At 32.1% G+C, this 10,642-nt stretch overlaps 1 long non-coding RNA gene across 3 annotated transcripts; it reads left to right on the forward strand.

Annotated features, from left to right (window-relative positions):
* Positions 1-2,938: 2,938 nt before the first annotated feature.
* Positions 2,939-6,328, forward strand: LOC129288016 (uncharacterized). 3 transcript variants are annotated; one of them, XR_008587868.1, is made up of 3 exons: positions 2,939-4,004; positions 5,437-5,744; positions 6,040-6,328. It is a non-coding gene; the product is annotated as an uncharacterized LOC129288016 (long non-coding RNA). The 3 variants fall into 3 exon arrangements; XR_008587869.1 differs by having other exon boundaries at positions 2,939-3,360; positions 3,638-5,744; XR_008587867.1 differs by having other exon boundaries at positions 2,939-5,744.
* Positions 6,329-10,642: the final 4,314 nt, after the last annotated feature.

The raw sequence follows: 10,642 nt of genomic DNA on the forward strand, positions 1-10,642 counted from the left end.
CACCTGAAGCCATAAGACAACGACTCACAGCGAGAATAGCAGCCATGGCGAGACAAGCACCCACGATGAGATGAGAGATCGCGAGAGTCGAGAGGAGAGGCATAGAGTCGAGCTGAGTGAGTAAGGGCTGTGAGCTTTGGGTATTTTAGGCCAGAGTCCATGTGATGGAAGCAGGGGGAAAAAGTGGAAACAGGCTTGAAGCGCCTAAAAAGGCCAAGCTTCGAAGCCTTAAAAAACGGATTTAAATGCAAGTTTCTTTTAATCCAATCTTTATTCCCGATGGTCTTTAAAATAAAATTTAATATATTAAATAATATATATATATATATATGATTCAATATATATTAATAGTTTAATATGAGAATTCACATGATTAATTATTTTATTTTTAATATATAATTTAATCTCTAATTGAGTCATGCGTTCTATTTATTTCTCTTAAAGAAGCTACACTTAAAAGAAAATAACAGACAAAGAGGTGGACCTTCGTTCTTGTGCTTTGAAATTTGTTTGACTTTGTTTTTTTTTTAAGAATAAAAATGAGTAAATACAATCAATCAAAGAGGGGCCCAAAAAGAGCGAGAAAGACAAAAGGAAAGGAAACAAGAAAATTGAGAACTATAACAGCTACTGCATTTTCATATTTTTTGGGCCTGTGTTAGCTTGATTTTTGGTGAAAGCGTTGGAGTGCTACGATCCTTTAGATGTTTGAGTGTGCTAGGCATACTAAAAGAATGTGTCCTCAAAAGAATGAGTTAAAATTAAAGATTGAAATGAATTTTCAAAGTCCCTTATCATAATTTTTTTAGAGAGTCAAGTGACTTGCGAGAATGACAACGAGTGTGCCACAAATGAGTGTGAAGCACAATAACATTATTTGAAAAGGTAAGTATAATGAGATGCTTCAAAAATATGGAGAAGTAGATAAGTTTGAGAAACTATTTTAAGAAACTAAGTTTGCATAGGGAGGGTAAGTCGGTAAGGTGAGATTGAAGATGATACAAGGTGAGTAGTTGAGTAATTATGCAAGGCAAGTGGTGTAAATTTGACAAAGTGTTGACTGACCTTGAATTATGTGCTTATTGTTTATTTATAAAAAATGACAATGGCCCGCTCCTTTTCAAATTCAAGTTTGGCACCATAATTAGGCCTAGCTTCAATTTTTGTAGCTTACTAAAAGAGTGAATTAGCAAGGAAATTAATTAGAAACAATTATTTTGTAGCTTGATTAGTGAGGCATTTTTTTCCTCTCTAATTAGTAAAGAAATTAGAGATCAAATTAGTGAAGCCTATTATTTATTGACAGCATAAGGAGTAAATTATGTCAATAATGAGGATTATCTTCTTCAAGGTATGGAAGGAATGGACCTCTCCTAACTAAATTGCTATATATACAAAGGTTAAAATTTAAACTTTTAACCACTTGTTTAAGTATAAAGTTCTTCTCACTCACACCAACTTTACTTGGTTAGTGAAGTTTATTTTATTTCTTGATAAAATAATTCTTTGATCAAAACAAATTTATTAATTTTTAACATTCCCAAATTTCCCTTCAAATAGATAATATAATAAATAAAAAATATAAGAAGAGTAAATGTGAACATGTAATTCAATAATGTAGATTTAATTTTTCATTAAAAAAAGCTTCAAGAGTTCAAGTTATTTATAGTTCAAATTATGTATAGATCAAGTGACAGAAATGGTGCACGAAAGGCGGAGCCCTATGTCATGGCTTCTAGCCTTGGTTATTAAATTGGACGTGGCGTTGCACATGTGAAGAGGAACGACGTGACACAACAATTATTAAATTTCATTATTTAGAAATTGATTAGCAAGAAATAGACATTGAAAATAGTAAAGAATCTATCCCTTGATAATTCCAGTATCCTCTCACTGAAATGCTGTTTTCTAGCGGTGATGGTTGGATATCAATCTTACTTAAGCTGGAAGATGACAGTTGTATTATTAATGGTCTGTGAATATATGTGCGCGCGCTCGCTTTAATTTTGTTCATGCAACTAACAATGCTCATTAATTTAATATTGCAAATTGATGATTGTAATAAACGGCGAATGAAATTATAAATAATATCCTCTGGCCAAAAAAGTATGGAAAGAGACAAACATTAAAGAATACTCCATCCAATCCCTATCATAAAGAAGTTCTAATAACTTCAAAGAAATTAAGAAGAGAATATTACATTATTAACTTTTTAAACATAAAATAAACCTCCAATTTTACCCTTATTTAAATAAAAAAATTTTAAATTTGCACACATTAAGTTCTCCTTCATAATCTATGATTTTAAATATGTCATGGCCATCTTTTTGTATGCTAATTAATGAGAAATTATAGAGATGAAGATTTAAATAAGAAAATTAGTTAAAGACAAAGGAATATGATAAATGATTATTAAAAGATTGGAATTAATCATTGAACAAATATATTCATAAGAGATTAAATAATAATTGGGAGAATTATGTTTTTTTATTACAAAATGATAGGACCAATCTTGAGTAGAATTACATGATTTTGTCCGATCAATATAGGTCATAATATTCTATTAGAGATTTATATTAAATGCTAAACTCATTCTTTCTATTATGAGCTTTCCTAGCAAGCCAATTTGCTAGTCTAATCACCTCTTTTAGTGAATACATAATTTTTACATTATAATCACAAAAAATTAAATATCTCACTTCTTGAATAACAAGTTGCATTTGATGATTAATCCCTCCCTTTTTTATCAGTTTGGGAGAATTATGTTAATACTAGTGGTTGGAATATACTCAAAAGAATCTAACCCTCACAAATTTGGGATGGCCATGTGAACAGTGAATAAACAGTGAACTGCCAGAAATGCCCCCAGTTTCATCTTTTTATAGCATCAAGTAAGGGTCTAGAATGGTAAAATACTTGAAATTGCCCTCCCCTCGTTGATTTTTGCTCTCTCCCGCGTCTTCTCCGAGCGTGCCGTAGACATCCTCACTGAGGCCGTTGCCATCATCCCTATTGTCGAGCTCTATGCGGATCGGGCCCAGGCTAACATCAAACTCAGCAACTACCGACTATCAAAATTTCTCGGACGACGGTAGAGAAGCATCTGTAGCTGTTCACCCTAGCTTCACTGGGATCTCCACTGCCGACCTCTGGTACGTACCTCCACTCCAGAAGTGGAATCGGCAAAGAAGAGATGCAAGTTCGTGATTGATAGAATCCAAGAGTTGCCTGCTTCCACCAAGATCACTGACTCTTGCCGCGCACCCTCCTCAAATTAGCTCGCTTCGAGTTCTGTTTCCTCTCTCGCTTCTCTTCTTCTTCTTCGAATACTACTGCTACTATTATTTCTACGCCTCTCAGGTTCATCTTGTTTCCATTTGCCTTTCAAATGTTTCCATCTGTTTGGCTGCTAAGGGAATTAGTTCCAGTATGACTGGTGAATCTTTTCTCTTTGTTTTCTTCGTGGATAAGAACAATTTTAGTGTTCTTCTGTGTTAAATGAAGAAAGGTTTAATTTTTTTTTAATTCACTTAAAAAATCATTTTATGTTAATTAGATTAATTAAGGTTTTCCCTGGATGAGTGAGACATTGAAGGAATGCGTCTTTTCTCTTCTTCTGTGTCCTTGCTGCCTGTAGTAACCAATGGACATGTAAAAGACTCAGTTTCTTTGGAGAATGCTAAGAAAGATTCTTCGTCAATCAGGAATAGTTTTGAAAAAAATAAAGTAGATGCTGTTGACAGATTAAAAAGGAAGGATTCAGTGTTAACAAATAAAAACACTGGTATTCATTCTGTTGAAAAATATCCCAGAAGGTCAGATCTTATGGATGACACTGGGAGAAGCAGAGCAATATCAGGACCTTACAACCATAAGCTAGAAGCCAATGGTCTTAACAACAAACCTTATTCATTGGAGAAGAAGAGGAAGGAAACAGAGTCTACTAGCATTTTGCTTGCACATGATGATCAATCTGAAGCACGAGTTTAGGAACTTAAATACAGGTCTGATATGCCTTAACTGTGCCCTTTCTGAACTCTTTCATCTAACATGAGTTAGAATGTTAAAATTTAATGGATATTTTCTTTTAGTATGGCCCGGCTATTCTTATTTTACAAGTATATATTGATGATCTATCACGTTCTACTTTTGGCTCTTTCTTAATCCCTATCATACAATCAATATTAGCTATGTTTGAAATCAGTTATTCGGTTGATGCTTAAGAGTTGCAACTATTACTGTTTGGTTATTTATATTGATGGGATTGCCGGAATATGATGTTGATGGGCACCCAAGTCGAGAGGTAATATAATGATTTTTTTTTTTTTGGGGTATACATAATGGATTAGTTTATTTGTTGCATCTTTGGCGTTATGGATCTGCAAGTACCAATCTTGAATTGTCTTAAGTATCTATACTTTGTTGTAGAAATAGGAAACAAAAAAGAATGTCATACCTGTAATTAGTCTTACTTTGGTTACTATTGAAGTTGGGAATTTATGGAATATTATTCTTTAATTGGATTTTTATTTTTATTTTTATATTAACTGTTTGAGTATGAACTAATGGTCATGTTCTTTCTTCACCCTCTTCAGTATAAAATTTGGCACGGGTATAAATCATCCGTTTGAATCTGTGTACACTTCATTTCTATTCTTCCTGGAACCATTCGAATATCTTCTTCACCTTCTTTCTAATGTTTTTCCTATCTGATCTTAATTTTAAATCATTATCAATCTTTTTTCATCCTCACCATTTGTCTCTGGTGTGAGTTGATTATTTCAAGGGAGCCTCCTGTGCTAAGTCTATGAAACCTAATTAAATTGTCAGATTTCCATATTGATTAGAAATTTAGACCGTAAGTGCAAAATATTCACAGGGAAATTCGCTCCTTCAAACACCAAAGTCATTCCCTTTCTTGAAGATACTGATTTAGAATGCAGTAGGCATAAGAGCAACAAGAAAAATAGGGTAAGAACAATTTGTTTAGATTCATACCAACCATTTAACTTGAGAAATGTGATGATTTTGCCAACAGCAGCAATGAATAACAATCATAAAATTGAAGATCAAAAAGATGCTCTGCTGCCTCACTAAAACAATCCATCTCTCTGAGTGTATCCTCAAACGAGGAAGATGAACTTAGTTTTATGTTTAACTTGGTACTAGACAATCTTTTCTGCATGACATGTATGTACAGTGTAATTCTATTTTTTTCTTTGTGCCATATAATAAAAATTGCATACAAGCTAAATACCTGTTATAGATGCTGATTTTTTCCTTTTTTTCTTCTAATCCTTGCAAATGTTTAAAAAAAGGATGATGGGTGCAAGTAATGTAACTTTCTTATTTTGAAGGTTACTAAAGGTTTGTTCTTTCTTTTTATAAAGTATTTGCCATTTATCACTCCTATTTTTTTTTTCTTTTTTATTTTAGATGGCGATTGATAGTACATGTTCTCTGGAAGTGTTTGGGGCAGTGGATATGAAGGTTCAGATAATGTGATTACTGATGAGATAGAGCTCCAGCAACATCAGAAACTTGAGAAGCTCTACATATCAACATGAGCGGGAAAGGTTACTAGGTCCTCTTATGCCAGTTCTTTATTCTTATAAACCTTTTACCAATGGGTCGCCTCAATTGATTGTTGATGACATGAGTTGTTTTTGCTCAACATTATCAAAGGGATATTGTCCGCGTGGTAGAAGCTTATATTGCTACTGGATTGAAGCAAGTTGAAATAGGTTAGTAACATTGGGAGGTGAAATTGGTACTTGCTCTTTTTGTTAAGGGTATGAAATCTTTTAAACTGGAATTTTAAGGGATGAATTCATTTGTTCAACATGATGTTCATTTCATCCTATCATTAAATATTATTTTGTCTTAGTAAGTGCCCCCACCTTCAAGTGTGCCTTTTGCCCCAAATATGAGTCGGATATGTTGACGGATTATTTATTAAAGATTATTCATGTTAATCATGTTCATATGATCACATTGGTGGTTCATTCCTGATGCTTTGCTTATATTTCAATTTTCAAGGAAGTTAAGCTCAAGGGGAAAAAGAGTTTAGCAGGACTTTACCGTCTTCTGGCTGATGTGATAAGTAGGCACGTAAGCCACTAAGTGCAGCAGCGTGGAGACATCTTTTTGGTTTTTTTATTTCAACAAAGTGCAATTGAGCAGCTTTAGCTGCGTATGTTTCATTTTAGTCTTCTTTTTTACTTTCATCTGAATCAAGTAGGTTCTGGTAGTTCATGGAATTCATTTTCAAGGATCTTCCACTCTTTAAACTTATTCAATAAAATAAAATGATAACTGGTCTTATTTCTTCATATAAACCAAGGTGAAAGAATAAATAGAAAAGAAAAATTAGATAAGATAGTAAAATGGGTACATCGGCTTTTGGTCTGAGTTCACATGCTTTTCTTTTTAGAACAGTGGTGTAAAATGAAGCCGTCACGCATCAATTTTAGACCCACCAAAGCTATGAGTGCAAACCTCAAGTGAGGGAAAAATGGCGCTCATGAAATTTCATTCTTGTACAGAAAAGTTAGAGTTTGCTATAATATATCATTGATATGAGTTTAGTAACTTATCGCAAGTATACTTTGCAGTTCCGAAAAAATATCAAAAGTAGGGTGCCTCTATCGAATCCTCAATTTGCATGAATATGGGATTGCAGCTTTAGTTAGGGATTCTATTAGCAGTGTGTGTTTGGATAAGAGTAATAATTGATTTTTTAATTCAAAATTAATTTTTTAATCCAAGTTATCTAAACAGCCAAAAAAAAGTCAAAAATTGATTATTGGCTTAAACGCACATTTTTTCACAAGCTCTCTTAGTGAACTTTGTATGAAAAGTTGATCGAAAGTGTTAGGAAAAATTATAAGGAGAGGTTAAAAAAAATTATAAAAAAAGGCACAACATTGAATAAAAGTAAAATCAAATTCTCTTCTTTTCTTTTTTATTTTTTTAAGTAAAATTTAAATTTTGAATCTTTAAAAAAGTTGCTAGCATAAGTTCCTGTTAACCACTATCATTCACTTAGCATTTACTATAAAATTAATTCAAATTCAAATAAAATATTAATTGGTAGAGAAAAATTAATTTAATTTAATTTAAAATTTAGGATCATTATAAAGATTGTTGCAAAGGTTCAGAAAGAGAGAGAGAGAGATTTTGCGTCATTTGTTACATTGCTGCATTTTTTATGTTGTTAAAATTTTAAGATAGTGCTTAACATTTTTGTTAGATATAACTCATTTATGTGATGTCATTAAAGATTAATTTGTATATTATCATCTTCATTAGTTATTGTAAAATTGATGTTTCGTATTTAAGAAATAAATCTTTCTCTTTTATTAAGTTTATTTTAACTAAGATATATTGAATTGTTCATTTATGTAAATTTAAATGTTAATATTAATATACTTTAAATTTTTTAATTAATTAGATATGTAATTTAAATAATATATTTTACTTCTTAAATAAAATGTAACAACTTTAATAATATTAGATACAAATTTATCAATAATTTAATTTTGAAAGGCAATGTTTTTTATAGTAATTAATACAAATAAAATTAATTTTAAATAAACTATCCAAATATCTTCAATTCTATTAAAATTAATTTTAAAAAAATTGAATCCAAACAGCTTGCGTTATAACATAATCAATTATGATTAAAATCTACCATTTAATCAATTATTTTTATAATTTATTATACCTAACTGAAATCCAAACGGGCACGTAGTCTTCTTGAAGGTACTAGAAGTACCAGACTTGAAACATCTTGAGAGACTGCTTGTGATCGTCTCTTGATTAAATCAACATATACTGTTTGTATGAATTGATTAGTTCTATGTTTTTGTTTTACATAGGGGTGAATGTGATTACTGCTATTAATTTTGATAGATTAAACCCAAAGATTATGTGGAAATGATTTCACACATGAGGCCAACCATATGGGTTGCTTTGGCTAATAAAGCACCTGCTTGGGTATCGTACAAAAGGAACAAAACCTCAGTACATTGAACTCTTAAGAGGGCTTTAGGACTGCCTTGCATTGAATCCGGTAGGGGGAAATACATGGTTATTTTTTTATTAAAAAAAAAACGGAAGGATAATCCATGGTTACATGTTATATTGTTATTTTTCTCTTTGTTAGATTGGAATGAAATTCTTGATAATTTATTATGATTGTTTAGTTCTAGCTAGATTGAATGATTTTCTTTCCCTAGATTATCAGTTTTTGTTATCATTTTAACATTAATACTTGAATATCCTTGATCTATTTATAATTTAGGTTTGTTTTTTTTAGTCATTTGGTAAGTTTATGTATGTTTGTTTATTTTTATCTTTGGTTTTTTAAATGATGAAGGAAATTTAAAGTAATTAGAACTCTGAAATCATATGTTATTCTATATAGAATGAAGTCATTAATTTCTTTTGGAAAAAAAAAACCACCTTCAGCGTTTTATTCTGAAAAGAAAGTAGTTTGGCTTAAGATGTTTCTCATATCATTTTTACTGTAAGCAATCATCTTATCTTTAATCTAGCAAATGCAGCATAGGCAACGTTGGCATCCCTTGTATGTCATAAATATTTTTTTTCCCCAAAATATTTGGTTGTGCACTTTTTTAATATATGTCCACTTCCTCTTTCTCAACAATATTTGTTGGATTCCTTAGAGATGGTTACGGCACCTTATACGACAGTAGAATTGCTAAACAAGAAATGATGTAATTCTGTTCCTATCTCTCTGTACTATCACTATTTGAATGTTGTTTTTTTTTTTTAAAAAAAAAACTAATGCTTATATGTATGGCAAGATAGGGATTCTTGATGGAAGAGAGATATGTTGAACAAAAATATTGTACACTAAAGAAAATGCAACTTATTTACACTAAATATGATATGTTGGTCACACAAAATAAATTATTTTTAAATTTATATATTTTATTTTATTTTATTTTTATCTTTTAATATTAAGATAACCTGGCACGGGGAATAAATCTAGTTAATGATAACTTTTTTTTGATTGCCTACTTGGTTCGCCGGAGCTTCACCTCGATTACATCCAGATCCGACTCAGGTTGTGCACTTGGCTTTGGTGGGTGAGTTTCCCAACAAGAATTTTTTGCATACACGAGGCTCATACTCGAAACCTTGCTTAAGCAGAATCGAGTCACTTAACACTCGAACTAACTCTCGTTGGTAGTTAATAATAACTTTCATCACAATTGAATGTTGGACGTTCCATAATTGGGCTATATTTGATGGCTATGGGCTTTGGCTTGTTGGACTTATATTTGATGTGTTTTGTGGTTTGAGTCAGAATTATGGGTGCTCAAGTGGAAGACATTATATTAAACAACACCCATTTCTTTATAGGAAGAACTTAGAGAGAGAAAGCCTAAGAATTCAAGGCTTTAAAATACTTTTTGTTTTTCGGTCGAAAGAACGATATATATTGCAGGAATTAAATGATTATATCAAAGGGGGATCAACATCCCAACGAGAGGCACACCCCTTTGTAGTAAGATTTAGCAACCTAGTCACTTGCTAAATTAATAGATCTAGAAATCTAGCTAAGGGACTATCTTTTATTATCTATTATGAGACCTTGAATCTTTATAATGAAAGTTGAGTAGCTCCAACCAGGACAAGCAGCACCAAAATTGATTATATTGACAAGGGAACGATAGTTTGATTCAACAATCATAAAATCAATGCCTAGATTTAAAGCATGGAGGAGAGCCTTATATAGGGCCAAAGTTTCTCTTGAGAATACAGAAGAAGCCTGTATAGTTTCTCTATATATAGAGAATAAAGTCCCTTAGTTGTCAAGAAAGACAGCACTAGTAATACCAGCATAAGGATTATCTTTCACTAAGGAAGCATCAAAACATTGCATTTGAGAAAAGGGGGTCCAATGGTTTCCAGTTTTCACCTTGGATTGCCTTGGGTTGAGTGTTGTGGTTAGAGTTGATGTGTGAGAAGTAACCATTAATGTACCAATATTTAGATAAAGAATTTTTTGCATGTTTGGCCACTACATCTGGGTTAAGAATTTTACCCTCAAAGGTTTTTGCACATCTATTTTCCAAATATACCAAGTTGTCACTACTACATCCTAATTATCAGTTGCATTTGATCTAAGAAACTTAAAAAACCAGCCATCAAATCGAGCTACATTCCACTCATCTACACAAAGACCTAAGTTGCTTATGAACCATACTTTTTTAGACCAATCACAAAGAAACGTGTGTTCATAGGTTTCTACATGGTCATAGCAGCAAAGATAAAGAGGGGTAGGTAAAAACTTGAAGTTAATACTGTCTCACCAAAAGAAGCTCCACCTTCTCTCTAGTTCCTGGAGAGAAGGTTCAACTTCTTTTTCATTCCTTAATCTGTCTTTTTCTTCTTGAGTTGTCTTATGATCTTTAAGACACCTTTTGATCCCAACTTCACTTTCTTAGCTTTCATATCTCATAAGGAGATGATGAATCCCCCTGTATCTAAAGAAGAGATGGATTTACTATTGAGAAATAATTCAAAGCCAGATGATGTGATGCATGAAAAAGGCCTAAAAATGCTACAATAATAAAAAGCCATCAGGCCTGTTGCGAATGAGAATACT

This window comes from Prosopis cineraria, unplaced genomic scaffold (genome assembly GCF_029017545.1).
Source record: "Prosopis cineraria cultivar Desert tree isolate PC_DT_omini unplaced genomic scaffold, ASM2901754v1 PC12, whole genome shotgun sequence".
NCBI lineage: Eukaryota > Viridiplantae > Streptophyta > Magnoliopsida > Fabales > Fabaceae > Prosopis > Prosopis cineraria.